Raw genomic sequence first — 20,437 nt, 5'->3', positions numbered from 1 at the left:
TAACTGAAGTAAAGCTTTCCTCAAAAGCATGGTCTTGGACTCTGTTTAAATACAGTTATTGTCTCGTATTCAACCAAGATTATCCCTACTCATCTTTGCTGAACAATCTGCAGCCATTGGAAGTGGAATGAACTATCCTTCTTAAAAAAGCAGCTGCTGTTCAGCTTGATAGAACTGTCTTTGCCTTATTCCGTGTTTATCGAGTTAACTAAGTTGTCATCTGATATAGCTTCTCTTTCATTTCTGTCCTACCTCTGGTGTCATAGAGTCATAGAGATGTACAGCATGGAAACGGACCCTTCGGGCTAACTCGGCCATGCTGACCAGGTATCCCAACCCAATCTAGTCCCACCTGCCAGCACCTGGCCCACATCCCTCCAAACCCTTCCTATTCACATACCCATCCAAATGCCTTTTACATGTTGCAATTGTACCAACCTCCATCACTTCCTCCAGCAGCTCATTCCATACACATACCTCTGCTTGGAAAAGTTGGGTCCCTTTTTTATTTTCCCCCTCTCACCCTAAACCTATGCCCTCTAGTTCTAGACTCCCCCCCCCCCCCCCACAGGAAAAAGGCTTTGTCTATTTATCCAATCCATGCCCCTTATAATTTTGTAAACCTCTATAAGGTCACCCCTCTGCCTCTGACGCTCCAGGGAAAACAGCCCCAGCCTGTTCAGCCTCTCCCCATAGCTCAAATCCTCCAACCCTGGCAACATGCTTGTAAATCTTTTCTGAACCCTTTCAAGTTTCACAACATCTTTCTGATAGGAAGACCAGAATTGCATGCAATATTCCAACAGCGGCCTAACCAATGTCCTGTACAATTGCAACATGACCTCCCAAAGCCTGTACTCAATACATTGGCCAATAAAAGAAAGCATACCAAACTCCTCCTTCTTCACTATCCTATCTACCTGCGACTCCACTTTCAAAGAGCTAACCTGCACTCCAAGGTCTCTTTGTTCAGCAACACTCTCTAGGACCTTACCATTAAGTGTATAAGTCCTGCTAAGATTTGCTTTCCCAAAATGCAGCACCTCGCATTTATCTGAATTAAACTCCATCTGCCACTTCACGGCCCATTGGCCCGTCTGAACAAGATCCTGTTGTAATCTGCGGTAACCTTCTTCGCTGTCCACTACACCTCCAATTTCGGTGTCATCTGCAAACTTACTAACTGTACCTCTTATGCACGCATCCAAATATTTATGTAAATGACCACCGACGTCAGGCTCACTGGTCTATTATTCCCTGGCTTGTCCATACTACCCTTCTTAAAGAGTGGCACCACGTTAGCCAACCTCCAGTCTTCCGACACCTCACCTGTGACTAGCGATGATACAAATATCTCAGCAAGAGACCCAGCAATCACTTCTCTAGCTTCCCACAGGGTACACCTGATCAGGTTCTGGGGATTTATTCACCTTTGTTTAGATTTAGATTTTAGATTACTTAGATTACTCAGTGTGGAAACAGGCCCTTCGGCCCAACAGGTCCACACCGATCCGCCGAAGCGCAACCCACCCAGACCCATTCCCCTACATTTATCCCTTCACCTAACACTACGGGCAATTTAGCATGGCCAATTCCCCTAATCTGCACATTTGTTTTGGACTGTGGGAAGAAACCGGAGCACCCAGAGGAAACCCACGCAGACACTGGGAGAATGTGCAAACTCCATACAGTGAGTTGCCTGAGGCGGGAATTGAACCGGGTCTCTGGCGTTGTGAGGCAGCAGTTCTAACCACTGTGCCACCGTGCTGCCCCAAGATATGTGTTTCAAGATATCCAGCACTTCCTCCTCCTGTAATATGGACATTTTGCAAGGTGTCACCATCTATTTCGCTACTTTCTATAGTTCCATATCCTTTTCCATAGTAAATACTGATGCAAAATACTCGTTTAGTATCTCCCCCATTTTCTGCGGCTCCACACAAAGGCTGCCTTGCTGATCTTTGAGGGATCCTATTCTCTCCCCAGTTACCCTTTTGTCCTTAATGTATTTGTAAAAACCCTTTGGATTTTCCTTAACTCTATTTGCCAAAGCTATTTCATGACCCCTTTTTTGCCGTCCTGATTTCCCTCTTAAATATATTCCTACTGCCTTTATACTCTTCTAAGGATTCACTCAATCTATCCTGTCAAAACTGACTTACGCTTCCTTCTTTTTCTTAACCAAACCCTCAATTTCTTTTGTCATCCCGCATTGCCTATACTTACCAGCTTTTCCTTTCACCCTAACAGGAATATACTTTCTCTGGATTCTCATTATGTTATTTCTGAAGGATTCCCATTTTCCAGCCATCCCTTTACCTGCGAACGTCAGCCCACAATCAGCTTTCGAAAGTTCTTGCCTAAAACCGTCAAAATTGGCCTTTCTCCAATTTAGAACTTCAACTTTTAGATCTGGTCTATCCTTTTCCATCACTATTTTAAATCTAATAGAATTATGGTCGCTGGCCCCAAAGTGCTCCCCCACTGATACCTCAGTCACCTGCCCTGCCTTATTTCCAAAGAGTAGGTCTAGTTTTGCACTTTCTCTAGTAGGTACATCCACATACTGAATCAGAAAAATTTCTTGTACGCACTTAACAAATTCCTCTCTGTCTAAACCTTTAAAACTTTGGCAGTCCCAGTCTATGTTTGGAAAGTTAAAATCCTCTACCATAACCACCCTATTATTCTTACAGATAGCTGAGATCTCCTTACAAGTTTGTTTCTCAATTTCCCTCTGACTATTAGGAGGGCCTATAATACAATCCCAATAAGATGATCATCCCTTTCTTATTTTTCAGTTCTACCCAAATAACGTCCCTGGATGTATTTCTGGGAATATCCTCCCTCAGCACAGCTGTAATGCTATCCCTTATCAAAAATGCCACTCCCCCTCCTCTCTTTCCTCCCTTTCTATCCTTCCTGTAGCATTTGTATCCTGGAACATTAAGCTGCCAGGCCTACCCATCCTTGAGCCATGTTTCTGTAATTGCTATGATATCCCAGTCCCATGTTCCTCACTATGCCCTGAATTTATCTGCTTTTCCTGTTAGGCCCCTTGCATTGTAATAAATGCAGTTTAATTTATTAGTCGTACCTTATCCCCCTGCCCTGACTGCTTGACTCTCTTCTGTTCTCAACTGTACCAGTCTCAGATTGATCTCTTTCCTCACTATCTCTCTGGGTCCCCCCCGCCCACCTTACTAGTTTAAATCCTCCCCAGCAGTTCTCGCAATTCTTCCTGCCAGTATATTAGTCCCCTTCCAATTTAGGTGCAATCCATCCTTCTTGTACAGGTCACTTCTACCCCAAAAGAGATTCCAATGGCCCAAAAATGTGAATCCATCTCCCATACACCAACTCCTCAGCCATGCATTCATCTGCTCTATCCTCCTATTCCTGCCCTCACTAGCTCGTAGCATCAGGAGAAATACAGATATTACTACTCTTGAGGACCTCCTTTTTAAATACCTGCCTAACTCTCTCTAATCTCCCTTCAGAATCTCAATCTTTTCCCTTCCTATGTCGTTGGTTCCAATATGGACAATGACCTCTTGCTGGCCCCTCTCCCCCTTGAGAACATTCTGCACCCTCTCTGAGACATCCTTGATCGTGGCACAAGGGAAGCAACACACCATTCTGATTTCTTGCTGCTGGTGACAGAAATGTCTGTCTGTACCTCAGACTAGAGAGTCCCCTAAAACAATTGATCTCTTTGAACCCGACGTACCCCTCATTGCATTAGAGCAAGTCTCAATACCAGAAACTTGGCTGAATCCATCACCCCCTGCATTTTCCAAAACAACATACATGTTTGAAATGGGTATAGCCACAGAAGGCTCCTGCACTAGTTGCCTACCTCTCTCACCTTTCCTGGAGTTAACCCATCTATGTGATTGTATCTGAGATTTTCCCCCTTTCCTATAACTGCCATCCATTATATACTGTTGCTGTTGCAAAGTCCTCATTGCTTGTAATTGTCTCTCCATCCAAACCATTCGATCTGATAAGATTCACAACCAACAGCATTTATTGCAGATATAATCCACACACTGAAGGATTTATCCTTAGCAGTCTCCTGTTTCTCAAATCTGCTGTCCCTCAGTGACATTATCTGAAAGGACTACATTATTGTTCACCTGTATGTTAATGACTCTCAGCTCTGTCTCACCATCACTTCTCTTGACTCACTCACTTTTGCCAAATTGCCAAATATCTTATTGGGCATATGAAAACGTCGATTCTCCTGTTCCCTGGATGCTGCCTGACCTGCTGCGCTTTTCCAGCAACACATTTCCAGCATATGAACATTTTGGCAGTTAAATATTGGGAAGGCTTAAGCTACTGTCTTGTGTCCCCAGCGCAAATTCCATATTGCGTCAAAAACTTAGTTCAGGGTCAAATGGGATGCTGCATTTCGATATGATCTGATATAATTTAGTTAGAGAAAGGGAATCAAAGAATCATGGTTACATCAGATAAAGAGTACATTCATCTCCTTGTGACTATGCCTGCTCTAGATACCCCATCCTTTCTTTGTACTCATGTTTCCTCTTCAGATAATAATTTCCTTCCCATTTAAACCATAATTGAATCTTGATGACTAGCAATGACATCAGTCTTCTCACCATATAATGGAAGAAATATCAGCCAAGCATCCTAACACTTGGTAGAAGTTTAGCATTCCAAAAATGCATGTAGAACATAGAACATTGCAGCGCAGAACAGGGTCTTTGACCCTCAATGTTGCGCTGACCTGTGAACTATTCTTAGCTCGCCCCCCCTGCACAATCCCATCATCATCCATGTGCTTATCCAAGATTGTTTAAATCTCCCTAATGTGGCTGAGTTAACTACATTGGCAGGTCAGGCATTCCATGCTCTTTCCACTCTCTGAGTAAAGAACCTGCCTCTGACATCTGTCTTAAATCTATCACCCCTCAATTTGTAGTTATGCCCCCTCATACAAGCTCACGTCATCACCCTTGGAAAAAGGCTAACAGGAGAGTGCAGGGGGAATCACATTGGCAACATGTTTGTACCTGAAGCTGGTTTTAATTGTCTCTCCGTTCTACTCAGTTCTGATATGGATATCCTACTACAGATCTTCCTGATCTATGATGGGGAATGGCAGAATTAGAGAAGCCCTGGCAGAAATCAGAATGACAAAACAATAATTGCTTCCGGATGCTTCTGCAACTACGGGTACATACAGACATACAAGCAAGGAGCTTGTTCTGCTGTGAGGTTTGAGGTTACAATTAGATCAGCCATTATTATGGCTGATCTAGTTGTAACCTTAAATCTAAATTCTCACTTATCCCTGAAAATCTTTAATTCCGTGCTTAACAAAAATATCTTCGCCTCCCAATATTCAAGGGCTACACTTCCACCACGTTTACAAGAAGAAGGCTTGAAAGATTCACGACCCTCTGAGAGAAAAAGTTTCATCTCATCTTAGTTTCAAATTTGCAACCCCTAATTTTTAAGTGACCCCAAGTTCTCGATTCTCCCAAAAGAGGCAACATCCTCTCCACGTCTGCCCTGTCAAGAGCCCTCAGGATCCTATGTTTCAATTAAGCCACCTCTTAAGACTCTACCCAATACAAGATTATTCTGTCCAAACTTTCCTCATAAGACAATCTTCTCATTCCAGGTAAATCTTCGCTAAACGTCTTCCGATACATTTTACATCGTTCCTTAAATAAGGTTATGAATACTGTTCCTAGTACTCCAGATATGGTCTCACTGGTGCCTGTGTAATTTAAAATTGAAGCATAACTTCCCTATTTTGATATTACTTTCCACTTGCAATAATGAGACCATTTTATTAGCTTTCCTAATTACTTCCTGTACCTGCATAACAACATTTAGTGTCCATGCATGAAGACACCATGATCTCTCTGCAAAATCTCACTATTTAAATGAAAGCATTTTTATTCTTTCTGCCAAAATGTTCAATTTTACACTTTCCAACATTATGCTTAATTCACTAGGTATTTGCTCACCCACTTAACAATACTTATTGAAGGCAGACCGAGGAATGTTTCCACTCCCTACCCCTACTTTCCCACCTCCTTTCTGCATCTCTGTCATCCAGAGATGCTGTTGCAGGATTTGAGGGATTGAAGTGAAGTAATGTTTCCACTTGTGAGGAGGAAGAATTTAGGCAGGCAGACATAGAGTGGCTGAGGAAATGAGCAACAGCATTGTGGTCTCACAGACTTTGTGACTTTATCCAAGAGATTCAAGGATCCTGAAAGGCAGGAAGGCATATGGTATTACACTTGAAAATTCCAAGCTCCACATCCTGACTTTCCAAAACCTCTCTGCACAACACTCCTCAGGTTAACACAAGGCATCTTCTCATTTCTCTATTTGAGCAACCAACACTTTGTCATCCTCTTACTTATACCCCACAAATGTTGTCCTTCCCTGCTCTACATACAATTCATTTCTCATGCCTGCCTTTGTTTTATATCCTGAAGATGCAGAAAGCAGAGAACACAGTTCCAGAGAGAGGCAGGGAACTTGGTAAGCTGGGCCATTCAGTGATTGACAGTTTTGTGGCTACCAATGCATGCCTATGTCCACAAGGGAATAAAGTATTGCTTCAGAAGGCTGTAGTTAACAGCACTGACCAGCTGTGAAAGCTTGAGCGTCCTGAGGCACTGATGCTCAGATCTAACAAAAAAATTGATCCACTGCTCTGAAACCCTGAGCTGGAAGTCCTACCTCTTTGAGCTGGACCTCTATATCCATCTTTTCTGACTGGTCTTGTATTTGACTGAGGAGAAGGAGCTGGTTCTGTTGTTGCTGTCGGTGCTCTTGGTGCTGTTAATGGTGCTGCTCCTTTTGTTCTTCAGTAAAGTCTAAGGTAAAGCTGTGGGAGCTGTTCCCAGATTTGACAGCAAGGAAGAACAAAGCTGTTCTAATGTTAAATCACTAATGTAACCCCCCCTCCTTTAAGAGGGGAATAAGGCAAAAGACAGGAAAGTATAGATCAATCAGCTTGACCTCTGTCATTGATGAGATTTTAGAGTCCATTGTGAAGGATGAGATTTCTGAATACATGAAAGTGCATGGTAAAATAGGCCATGGTTTCAACAAGGGGAGGTCATGCCTGACAAATCTATTGCAATTCCTTGAGGAGGTAATGAGCAGGTAAGACTAAAGAGAGCCAATGGAGTTATCCACCTGGACTTCCAGAAGGCCATTGATAAGGCGCCACACAAGAGGCTGCTGAGTTAAGTAAGGGCCCATGGTGTTACAGGCAAGGTACGAGCCTGAATAGAAGATTGGCTGTCTAGCAGAACGCAGAGAATGGGGATAAAAGGGTCCTTCTCAGGATGGAAGCCGGCAATTAGTGATGTTCCATGAGGGTCAGTGTTTCCCCACAACTTTTCACTTTATACATTAATGACCTAGATGAAAGAACTGCAGGCATTCTGGTTAAGTTTGTAGATGATGCAAAGATAGATGGAGGGGCAGGTAGTATTGAAGAGACAGGGAGGCAGTAGAAAGATTTAGACAGATTAAGAGAGTGAGCACACAAGTGGCAGATGAGATATAACATGGGCAAGTGTGAAGTCATACACTTTGCTAGGAAGAATCGAGGCATGGAGTATTTTCTAAATGGGGAAAAAAATTCAGAAATCTGAAGGGCAAAGGGACTTGGGAGTCCTCGTCCAGGTTTCGTTTAAGGTAGACCTGCAGATTGAGTCAGTAATTAGGAAGGCAAATGCAATGATGGCATTTATTTTGAGAGGTCTAGAATATAGAAGCAAGGATGTACTTCTGAGGCTTTATAAACTCTGTTCAGATGACATTCAGAGTATTGTGAGCAATTTTGGGCTCTAGGAAGGATGTACTGGCCCTGGAGCGGGTCCAGAGGAATTTCACGGGAATAATTTCAGTAATGAAAGGCTGACTCTACGAGGAATATTTGAGGACTCTGGGACTATACTTGATGGAGTTTAGAAGGATTGGGGGGGTGGGGGTGGTGGTGGAGTGGGTATAGGGGGAGTCTGATTGAAACTTACAGAATACTGAATGACCTGGACAGAGAGAATGTTGGGAAGATATTTCCATTGGCAGGAGAGATGAGGACCCAAGGGCACAGCCTTTGAGTAAAAAGAAGACCCTTTAGAACGGAGATAAGGAGAAACATCTTCAGCAACCAGAGAGTAATGAATCTGTGGAATTCATTGCCACAGAAGGCTGTCGAAGCCAGGTTATTGAGAATATTTAAAACAGAGATAGATACGTTCTTCATTTCCAAGGGGATCAAAGGTTACAGGGAAAAAAGCAGGAAAATGGGATAGAATGAAGAAGGGTTTATGCCCGAAACGTCGATTCTCCTGTTCTTTGGATGCTGCCTGACCTGCTGCGCTTTTCCAGCAACACATTTTCAGCTCTGATCTCCAGCGTCTGCAGTCCTCACTTTCTCCTAGAATAACCTATCAGCCATGATTGAATTGGTGGAGCAGATTCGATGGGCCGAATGGCCTAATTTCAACTCTTGTGCCTTATGGTCTCATGGTTCTAAGGAAGGGTCACTCGACCTGAAATATTAACTCTTTTTTTTTTCCACAGATGTTGCCAGAACCTCTCAGCTTTTCTGAACAATTTCTATTTTTGTTTCTGATTTAAAGCACCTGCAGTTATTTTGTTTCTTTTTCATTACATACTTAATGTCTGCAAAGTCAAAGACAGGTGAAATGACCTGTTAAGTAATAAGAGCGCATTCTCAGAAGAGAGTGAGAGAACCAGCCTTTCATTTAAGCAGATCTACTACTATTCAATTTATTTTGTGGAAGGTTTTCCAGCTTGTCAGTTCCACTGAACAAACCTTTCCGATGGGCTCTCATGTGACTGACCCTGGCAAATTCCACACAGCTCAGGAAATCCATATGCTGAGTGTGTATAAACTGGATTAGCTTGATTTAATTGCAGATTCAAATATTTTGATGACTGACTTGATCTGACTTCAGGAGGAACTCACCAGAATTAAATCCAAAAGCGGACAGGATTATAAACACAACAGCACTTTTTGGGGTTTTAATACTGACCCTCCTTGCACTCAAAGCAACCTCTGCCAGCCTCTAAGATTCAACCCAGGAGTTAAAGTAAAAACATATTTGTACATGCTTCCAATTCCCTTTGTTACAATTCCCCACAGCCTGTTAGATGAGAAGGTCTATTGTTCCTCCATTTGAGTATTTCATCCTTATAATTGTGTCAATTTTTGTCTTTTTATGTTCCTGGAAACACTATGTTTTTCCAAGCATATTGTTGGGAATTTTTAATGTCTATAATGCACAGTATTAAGCATGGGGCTCAAAGACTGATAATAATGCATGACTATTTTAAATGCACTATTGCACTTTCATTAATTATGTTGATTCCTTTTATTTGTTTATGGAATATGGATAGTGCTGACTTATTGAAATTAAGGCAGTGACGATGAGACATTTTCTTGAACTACTAAAGTCTCTGTGATGTTGTAATACTCAAACCACTCCCCCGAACTAGCATTAATAAAGAATGGTGATATATTTCTAAGACATAGTGGTTTTTGACTTGGATGAAAACTTGCTGGTGCAGATGTTACTATGTGCTTGCAGAGCTTGTTCTTCGAGGTGGTGAAGGTTGAGAGTTTAGAAGGTACTGACAAAGGAGCCGTGGCAAGTCACTGCAGTACATCTTGTAAGTGGTGCAGAGTTTGAAGCCACAAGGCACCATGGTGGATGGGATAGATGTTTAAAATGATGGATGAGGTGCCAATTAAGTGAACTGCTTCATCCTAATGTTGAACTGCTTGAATATTGTTTGAGCTACATTTACCAGGTAGGGAACAAATATCTTTTCACGCTCCTGCCTTGCATCGTGTAGGTGTTGGAAAGGTTTTGGAGAAACAAAAAATGAGTTACTCCTTTGCTTAATATCCAGTCTCTATCCTGCTCTTATTCAACAGGTGTATTAATTTCCTTCAGCATGTGGAACATGTGTCTATAATATGTGAAGTACAATGTCTGTTTTCTTTTACTTTCAGTTATTGAGTGCTCTGAGCAACTTGGATCCATTGAGAGCGTTTCTGTAAGGGTAAGAATACCTATTGCTTTAGGTTGACAATAACGTTGTTTTGCAGTATTGATTTTCTCTCATTCTGGGATCAGTATATTTTGATTAAAGAGATGTGAGTCAGGAAGGTCTAAATGCCTGTCTATTTTCGCACGATAAGAGTGCCAAGCTGTGTTCAACAGTACAAGTGATTAGAATAGAGATAACTTCTCATAAAACGGTCTGATTCCAACTTACTAAATTACCAGTCATGTATTCACATCTTTGTTCCTGATTATAGCAGTAAATTTAATATTCAATAACGTGATTCAACTTGTTAACAGTAAATATATCACTTCTTCTCAGTAAGGTATTATTAGAATCTTAGAATGGTTGAAATCTTAGAATACAGCACAGAAGGAGACCATTCAACTTGCCATGTCTGTTTTGTCTCGTTAGCAGAGGTTTCCAATTAATCCCATTTCTCTTGTACTGATTGTCTAACAATATCTTCTCCTAAAATATTAACTATGGAGGCCATTTTAGCTAGAACTGACCACTAACTCATTAATTCTTGGCATTTCATAACTAGAATATAGTAGGTACAGAAAGTTCAAGAATAACATGCTCCACTATAAGCAGCTAGTTGATGTTATGTACAGAAAAACTGGGTAGTGTACACTGAAAACATTGCACAGAATTGTGGTGGGAAAGGTCACATTTTGTGCTATGATGATTTTGGGCTTCAAAACCTCAGCTCATCATTGTCACACAATTTTATTAATACCATGATTTGTTTCCAGATCTCTTCCTTAAAACTTTGAGTGAAAAAGAATGATCTGAGAGTTGCCTTGATGTCCCTGTCACTTTATTTCTTCTTTATGGGTATCTGTCTGGCTTCTATAGATCCCTTTCACAATGCTGTACTTCAAAAACTGGTGTTCACTAAGTGGGAAGCATGGGTACAAGTGACTCTGACTATGTAGGAAGATCAGACATCACCATTGCATCTACATGTTTAAATTATAATATAAAACAGTCCCAATTTATTTGTAACAACATTTAAATAAATACTTACATTAAAATTAATTATTGCATAGACTGCAACAATTAAAGAACATGCCTCACTCTTTATCTCTTTCTCAAAGGCACTTGGCAATGGACAAAAAATGCTGGCTTTTTAAAAATTCATTTGTGCGATGATGACATCACTGTGGGCCAGCAGTTATCACATATCTCTAGTTTCATGAGAAGATGATGGTGAATTGCCTTCTTAAACCACTGCTGTCCACTTTGATAGGTATACCCACAATGCTCTTAGTGAAGGAATTCCAGGATTTTGATCCAATGACAATGAAGGAATGGAAATATATTTCCAAGTCTGGATGTGAGTGGCATGGAGGGAAAATACAGGTTTTGGTGTTCTCTTGTCCTTTTAAATTATAATGATTGTGCGTTTGGATGGCACTTTCTGAGGATTGTTGATGAATTTCTGTAGTGCATCTTGTATAAAGTGTCCACTGCTCCTGCTGAGTGGGCCATTTTGTCCTGGATGGTGTCAAGCTTCTTTGAGTGCAGCTGGAGTTGGATTCATCCTCCTAAATCCGTTATACTACTGACTTGTACCTTTGTAGCTGATGGACAGGCTTTGGGGAGTGAGGAAGTGAATTAATTGCTGCAGGATCTCTGGCCTCTGGTCTGCTCTTGTAGCCACAGTCCTTAACTGACTAGCCCAGTTCAGTTTCTAGTCAATGATAACTCCCAGGATGTTGATAGCAGATATTTTGGTGATGGTGATGCTAGTGAATGTCCAGGGCAATGGCTACACTGTCTCTTGCAAACCTAAAAATCACACAACACCAGGTAATAGTCCAACAGGTTTAATTGGAAGCACACTAGCTTTCGGAGCAACGCTCCTTCATCAGGAGCATCGCTCCGAAAGCTAGTGTGCTTCCAATTGAACCTGTTGGACTATAATTTGGTGTTGTGTGATTTTTAACTTTGTACACCCCAGTCCATCACCGGCATCTCCAAATCTTGCAAACCTGGCATTTATATCATGTGAATGTTACTTGCCTCTTGTCAGCCCAAGCCTGGACATTGTCCACATTTTGGGCATGGGCTACATCAGTGTCTGAGGAGTCATGAATGACGTTGAAGATTGTGCAGTCATCAGCAAACAGGACTGCAGAACATGGATCAGATCTGTTTGTTGTGGAATCGCTTATCTCTGCATATCAATTGTTGCTTATTCTATTTGGCATGCAAGTAGCCCTGTTTTGTAACTTTGCCAGGCTTTACTAGCTTCGCTTATATTCCGAGTGAAGAAAAAGCAGTGGATGATATACGCTTAAGTATTGTTGTGCTAGTCAGCTACCTTAACGTTATATATAATTCAGTCAAATCCATCAAATTCAGCACCGCCTTCCTAACCTGAGATCTTCTTCCCGACCTCTCCGCCCCCACCCCAGTCTGACCTATCACCCTCACCTTGACCTCTTTCCACCTATCACATTTCCGACGCCCCTCTCCCAAGTCCCTCCTCCCTACCTTTTATCTTAGCCTGCTGGACAAACTTTCCCCATTCCTGAAGAAGGGCTTATGCCCGAAACGTCGATTCTCCTGTTCCCTGGATGCTGCCTGACCTGCTGCGCTTTTCCAGCAACACATTTCCAGCTACCTTAAACTTTAGTCAAGTTAATGATTCTTAGGCAATTTCTTGGGATTGAGGATAATTTTCTTCTCTCTGGTGTTGTGAGCAGGTAAGTAGACAATACCGGACAATACTAGATCCACAAGTTCTGCTGGAAGTTGGGTAGGTAGTATTGGAAGAGGTGTGCGGGTGGAATACCCAAATGTTTGCATGCTTTTCCTGTTGTAACTTGACGTCAACCTGGGCCTTTTGGAGACACTTGAAATGCCTGGTACCTTTTGTAGATGGTTCTCCTCTGGGTTGGATTGTTCTGGGTTTGAAGTTTGCACAAGTTGGTGGGGAGACAATGTTCTTTTGAGAGGTCTTTAAAAACAAATGGTACAACAAACAGGACAGAACCTATATAATTAATGATAGGGCATTAGGTAGTGCTGTAGAACAGAGGGACTTAGGGGTTTAGGTACATAATTATTTGAAGTTTGCATCACATGTAGACAAGTTGGTTAAAAAGGCATTTAGCATGTATGCGTTCATTGCTCAATCCTTTGAGTATAGGAGATGGGAAGTCATGTTGAAATTGTTCAAGATATTGGTGAGGCCTCTTGGGAGTACTGTGTCCAGTTCTGGTCTCCCAGTTACGGGAAGGATATTATTAAGCTAGAGAGGGGGGATCAGAAGAGATTTACCAGGATGTTATAACATGATAGGTATAAGAGGCACATGCCGAGGCTCTAACCAAAGAAGTAATCCAAAATTGTACGAAGTAATTAAGGTAGAGATATTGTAATAATTTATCAAGGTCATGGTGTCAAATTAAGAGAATAAGGAAGATTTTACTGATACAGAACATTGTGGTGCAGGTTACAGAGGCAGGGGTTGCTGGGGGTTGGGGTGCTGAGCAGGTCTGGCAGCATCTGTGAAGAAAAATCAGAGTTAACATTTCGGGTCCAGTGACCCTTTGTATTTTTTTCACAGATGCTGCTGGACCTGCTGGGCTTTTCCAACGGCTTCTGTTTATGTTCCATGTTATTCCAGTCACTTGGTTTGTCTCCAGCATCACTTTATTTTTAAGTTTTTTTATAATATCCTTTTGCTCATTTAATCAGATTATAGGTCATCCCTTCAGTTGTTATTCGGCTATTGATATTCACACTGTCTTACACACTTGGTCACCTGCAGAGACTTATTATTTGACACTGCACTCACACCATTTGTATGATCTTGTGATCTCTTTGCCCTTGATCACTCTGCCCATACATTCTGTGTTCTGTGTGTTTCTCTCTCACTTCATTCCTAAAGGGGCTACACTCCTAAAGCTTGTGATTTCAAATAAACCTGTTGGACTATAACCTCGTGTCATATGATTTCTGACTGTTTTTCCTGTCACCCTGTGGTGCCAAATTATTTGTCCCAGGTCTATTCTTGCCCCCTTCTTATCCCCTAAATAGGAGATAGTCTTCTCTGACATTTAATCTACTTGTCAATTTTGCCAAGTAATCTTTGGGCTGCACTTTGGGAAGAATAACAGAAAGGCAGAGTACTGGTTCAATGGAAGGATTCTTGGTAGTGTGGATGTGCAGAACAATCTTGGAGTCCATGTACATAGATCCCTGAAAGTTGCCACCCAGATGGATAGTGCTGTTAAAAAGGCATACGGTATGTTAGGTTTCATTGGGAGAGGGATTGAGTTCTGGAGCCGCAATGTCATGCTGCAAGTATACAAAATGCAAGTGTGGCCACACTTGGAATATTGTGTACAGATCGGGTCACCATATTTCTGGAAGGATGTGAAAGCATTGGAAAAGTTGCAGAATAGATTTACCTGGATGTTGCCTGGTCTGGAGGGAAGGTCTTATGAGGAAAGGCTGAGAGACTTGGACTATTCTCATCGGAAAGAAGAAGGCTAAGAGGAGATTTGATAGAGACATACAAGATGATCAGAGGATTAGATAGGGTAGACAGTGAAAGTCTTTTTCCTACGATAATGATGTTAGCTTGTACGAGGGGCCATAACTATAAATTGACGGATGATAGATTTAAGACAGATGTCAGAGGCAGGTCCTTTACTCAGAGTGGTAAGGGCGTGGAATGCCCTACCTGCCAATGTAGTTAGCTCAGCCACATTAGGGAGATCTAAACAATCCTCGGATAAGCACATGGATGATGATGATGATGATGATGATGAGATAGTGTGTAGGGGGACGAGCCGAGAATAGTTCACAGGTCGGCGCAACATTGAGGGCCGAAGAGCCTGTTCTGCGATGTATTGTTCTATATTCTATGTTCTACATCTCAAACCCAAAAATCAGTCTTGCATGTCCACTTTCTCATCATGCAAGAAACCTATTACAGCAGAAAATTTTCCTGAACACGCGCGGGATCTCTTTCTCCTCTCAGCACAATGACCATCCACCATTATAAATCCCGACTGATAACTAGTCCATACTTTTTGCACCTCTCTGTGATTTCCTTGCAGGTTTGTTCCTCCACATTCAATTCAATTTTTGGTGCCGTATAGACTACATTGAACAATGCAATTGCTGTTTTCTCAGTTCCTTAGCTCCAGCTAAATTGTTTCTGTCATTGACCCTTTTGGGACATTTTTTTTCAGCATGGTAATACCCTCCTTAATCAGCACTGCCACCCCTCTCCTATTGTTCCTTTGTTATCTTTTCTGAACTTGTATCAAGCAATATTTATCGCCTAGTTCTGTCTCCTTTCAACTGAGTCTTTGTGATGGCCACAGCATCACATTTCAATTTGACAATTAAATGAGATGGTGACATAGTGTCATTATCAGTTGATTACTAATCCAGAAGCTCAGACTAATTCTCTGGGACACAGGTTCAAATCCCACCATGACAGCTGGTGGAATTTAAATTAAATGAATAATGAATCTGCAAAATAAAGCTGCTCTCAGTAATAGTGCCATAAACTATTGTTGTAAAAACCTAACGCAATTATTAATGTCCTTTGAGGGAAGGAAATCTGCTATCCTAACCTGAGGATGTGGCTCTGAACTCAGTAATGTTAACTGTCTTCAGAAATAGCTCAATAAGCCTCTTATTTCAAAGGTAATTAGGGATGGGCAAAAAATGCTGGCTTTACCAGGGACAAGGTTACCCAGCAAAGAATGAAAAAAACTATCTACACTGGCAACTCAGCAATTTATTTAATAAACATTCATTCATGTACATGCATAATAACCCCCATTTCAACTGTTTCTTTTGCTTTCTTCTTTATTCTGATTCTGTCTAATAATTTAGTATTCATTATTCTCGTGCAGAGGAATACGAAGGTGTACATAATCCCATTATTATGTACACCTTCGTATTCCTCTTTGATGTTATCTCCACACCCCAGCTGAGTTAGTTTAAACTCTCCCAGTAGCACTAAAAAAGTAACCTTGCAAATTCTGGAAATCCAAACTGAAAACACAAAATGCTGGTCTCACCAAGTAAAGTAGCATCTGTTCAGAGTACACCAGTTGAATTTTCAGGCATTTTATCTTTCCTGAAAACTGCATGATATCAAACATGAACTGGATTTAAAAAGGAACAGAACAATAGGAAATGGAAGAAAAGAGACAAAAAATGGTCACCATTTCTTCACTGATCCACCACTTGTGCACTAAGTCTTTGTCTCCTCTTGTCAAAGTCTGTCAGCACAATTAACATCTAGCACTGGGATAGAATTTTGTAATTTAGTGCTTTATAGGATGTGAACTGTGTGAGTTTGTATCTGTTACTTGTTCTTGTAATTAGTTTAACATTTTGGAGTACTTCAGAATTTTATTTTTATCTATGATGTGCTGGTGCAAGTATTGTATTTACAAAAATGGTAAATGGTGTTATGATATAGTAGTAGTTTAATCAATTTAATATTCAGGAAATTTAATTTTTAAAAAATGTTATTTTGTGATTGTATAGGTTTAAAATTGTAAGAAAAATATGTAATAATCAGTTTGGGAATATAGCAAAGTATGGATTTAATAAAGTCAACATATTTTTAAAGGATGTATGGGTGTTCTGGAGATGCAGACTGTAACTCTTCGTTGTGTTGAACAGTAAGATTATTGAGAAAAAGACCATCTGTCTTCTCAAATTGGCATTTCAATTTCAGATTCTGTGTATTGCATCAGGGCTCCTGTCCCTCCAGTGAACTATTATCACTTGTTAACCAAAATTCTGTTGGCTCCTGTCTGCTGTGCTGGCAAAGGATTGACATTGAAAAGGTTGAGCACATGATATAGAGGTACTTTCAGATTGTAGCAAATATATACTGTCAGGCTTTCTCTCACTACAATACTGCAGTGTTAATGATATAAAAACAAGAAATCAAATGTCAGATTAGCTATTGCCTGAGTCAGGAGCTTGTGACTTCAAGCCCTATTAATCTCAGCTGACACTTGAATGTAACACAGGTGCTATTGCGTGTTAGAGATGTTAACAGGAATTGGATTCTGACTAAAGTGGGGAATCTAGGTCCAGTTACTACACATAACGAGGATGGTGGCAGGATCATGAAAAATTGGGTTACTGGCCTCAATGCTGCTGTGTTTACTGAAGGAGGGAGGCCGAAGACGGGAAATTATATGCCAGTTAGCCTGACCTTGGTCATTGGTCAGATTTTAGAATCCATTATTAAGGATGAGATTGCGAGTGCTTAGATGTGCATAGTAAAATAGGGCTGAGTCAGCACAGCTTCATCAAAGGGAGGTCATGCCTGACAAATCTGTTAAAACCCTTTGATGAGCAAGTTAGACAAAGGAGAGCCAGTGGATATGATTTGGATTTTCAGAAAGTCTTTGACAAGAAAGCTGCTAAATAAAGAAAGAGCTTGTGGTTTTAAAGGCAAGATACTGTAGAGACAGAAGGCTGCAAGCAGAGAAAATGAGGTTTGTTCCAGGATGGCAGCCAGTGACCCCAGAATAGTTCCACAGGAGTCAGTATTGGGACCTCAACTATTCATGTTATACATGAACGATCTGGACAGAGGAACTGAGAGCATTGTTGCTAAGATTGCAAATGACATAAAGATAGTCGGAGGGGCAGATTATGTGAGGAGAGAGGAAGGCTGCAGAAGAATTGGAAAGGCTAAGGATGTAGGCAAAGAAGTGGCAGATGGAATACAATGTGGGAAACTGGTGAGGTTATGCACTTTGTCAGGAAGGCGTAGACTGTTTTCTAAATTGTAAAAGTTTCGGAAATCTGAAGCACAAATGGACTTAAGAATCCTAGTTCGTGATGCTCCTGTGGTTAACATGCAAGTTCAGTTCCCAGTTATGAAGATAAATACAATGTTAGCATTCATTTCGAGAAGGTTAGAAGAGAAGGGCTGGAATACGAGCAAGATGTACTGCTGAGACTATAAAAAGCTCTCATCAGACCGCATTTGTATTATTGTGAACAGTTTTGAGGCTTGTATCTAAGGAAGGACATACTGGTGTTGAAGGGTGTCATGAGGAGGTTTAATGAATGATCCCAGGGTGAAAGACTTGTTAAATGAGGAATGGTTGAGAACTCTGGGTCTGTGCTTGATTGAGTTTAGAATGATGAAGGGAATGTCTTTGAAACCTACAGAATACTGAGAAGCCTGGGATAGAGTGAATGTGGAGATGTTTCCATTAGTAGGAGAAACTAGGATGTGAGGGGCACAGCCTCAGAATGAAGAGACAACTCTTTAGGACTGAGATGAGGAGGAATTTCTTCAACCTGAGGGTGGGTGAATTTGCAGAGCTCATTGTCACAGAAGGCTGTGAAGACAACTCATAGTCATTATGTCCTATTGTCATAATGGGATATCTGCCCAGATTTTTGCTGACTAATTTTGACTGTAAAGTGGTTGGAATATCTTGAAGGCATGAAATCTGCTATTTCAATACATGCTTTTCCCTTTCCATAGAATAGCTACAGCTTATAATGAGGTAATTTGGCTATTGTGCATGTGAGGCTGCCCATAAATGCAGTTGGCATTGTCCCACCTGCCTTTTCCCTTTAACACTGAAAGTTTCTTTTTTTCACATAACGACCCAATTCTACAATTGAATCTGCCTCCAGGACATTCTCCAGTAACGCTAAGGACTCGCTGCTTTTTAAAAAAAAAACCTTGAAAGGAATGAAGTACGATTCTAAACTTCTTGCATCATTCTTTTCCTTGAAAAATTGTGACATTTGTGTTTCACTATTTTTTTCTGAATTTAATAAAAATATTGTTACAATTGTTCCCCAGCCAATACTAATAGAGTTGACAGCCTGTTATTTTTTATAAATCAGAGTTAAAATTTGAATTCTGATTGGTGTGTTGGTAGGGTTAGGGTTATGACTTCTTAAATGATTGAAATACAGTATTGAATTCACCAGATTCTGATAGCTGATAAAAATGTTTACAGGATGTCTGTGTCATAGGTTTGTATGCTCAAATTTCACTCCAGGATTTGGGTAAAATTCTGGGCAGATACTTCAGGTATTAGCTGATAGTGAGCTGCACAATCAGAGTTGCTGACATTCATATGGGATGTTAAATTGAGATCCTCTATATCCCCTCTGATTGATGTAATGATCATAAACTTCACACCCTTCTCCAAATATGGGTGAGTTCTCTTGGTCAAATGTTTATCCCAATGCATAATTGCTAAAACATAATACCTGATATTTTATCTCATTGCTGCATTTGGAACCTATTGTGAACAAATTGATTTCCATAGCTTCTGAGTTTCCCTATATTAGAGCAGAGACTGCATTGTATTATTTGAGTGGGTATGAAACATTTTGGATGTTCTGAAATCATGCAATGTGCTAGTTATAAGGTAGACCAATTATGTTGTGCTGTGATGTTCTCCTATTTCCATGAAATGATGATGTTCTTGTTTATTTAATAGGGAGATGTGAAAAAAATTAAATTAAGATCAGTTGATTGTCAGAACGGTTTTCCACCCTTTTTCAATTTCTTGCATTTACATCACAATTGGCTTCCCACCTTGATTCAATGCTTTCCTTCAGTGGAAAATGTATAATTACTTAGGCAGTTGATTCTTCATTCAGTATTGATGTGATTTCATATTGGTCAACAGAAGGTTCTCTCGTTACACCTGAGATTGCTGTTCTTTGTAATAACACTACTTTTTTTTTATGAAATAGCAGAGAATCTGCTATTAAGAAATCCAAGTGGTAATATTGGTGAAGCAAATATCAAGAATGAATTACCAGTATTTTTTTTAGCACGGAGAGACATTGGCTCAACCATTTAAAGTGCAACCTGGAATACATTTGACCATATTTCGCCTAGGTTCTGTATATCCCATTTTAATTCTATATGTTAAGAGTATATGTTGTATATATGTGTTTAGCAGATTGCTCAGTTAGCTGGACAGCTTGTTTGTGATGCAGAGTGATGCCAACAGCATAAAATTGAATCTATGAGGTTACGATGAAGGACTTTCTTTCTCAGTCTATTTCCTTGGCTGAGGCTTGTTAATCATGTTAAACCAGCACCAGTTGTCTCTCTGTAATTAGAAATATTATTAAACTTGAGAGGGTTCAGAAAAGATTTACCAGGATAATGCTGGGAATGGAGGGTTTGAGTTGTAAAAATAAGTTGGAAAGGCAGGGACATTTTTCACTGTGTGGGAGGTTGAGGGGTGACCTTATTGAGGTTTATAAAATCTTAAGGGGCATAGATAAGGTGAATGACAAGGGTGTTTTTCCTGGGCGGAGGGGAGTT

General features: G+C 40.7%; 1 protein-coding gene across 11 annotated transcripts in view; it reads left to right on the top strand.

The window, feature by feature from the left end:
* The window catches only part of fhit (fragile histidine triad diadenosine triphosphatase), a 1,333,995-nt gene that overhangs the window by 61,516 nt on the left and 1,252,042 nt on the right, over positions 1 to 20,437 (top strand). For 8 of the 11 annotated variants that reach the window (XR_015759402.1, XM_087994389.1, XM_087994390.1 and 5 more), the window contains one exon: positions 10,055 to 10,104. The exons of the other annotated variants lie outside the window; for them this stretch is intronic. The gene's annotated coding sequence lies outside the window, so the exon portion shown is untranslated. Of the gene's footprint in view, positions 1 to 10,054; positions 10,105 to 20,437 lie in introns of those variants that run through there. 11 annotated transcript variants of the gene reach the window in all.

Source organism: Chiloscyllium plagiosum, unplaced genomic scaffold (assembly GCF_037043375.1).
Source record: "Chiloscyllium plagiosum isolate Xiang-an unplaced genomic scaffold, Cpla_swu_hap1 HiC_scaffold_14, whole genome shotgun sequence".
NCBI lineage: Eukaryota > Metazoa > Chordata > Chondrichthyes > Orectolobiformes > Hemiscylliidae > Chiloscyllium > Chiloscyllium plagiosum.
The sequence above is the reverse complement of the archived record's forward strand: the minus strand, read 5'-3'. Positions and strand labels throughout refer to the sequence as shown.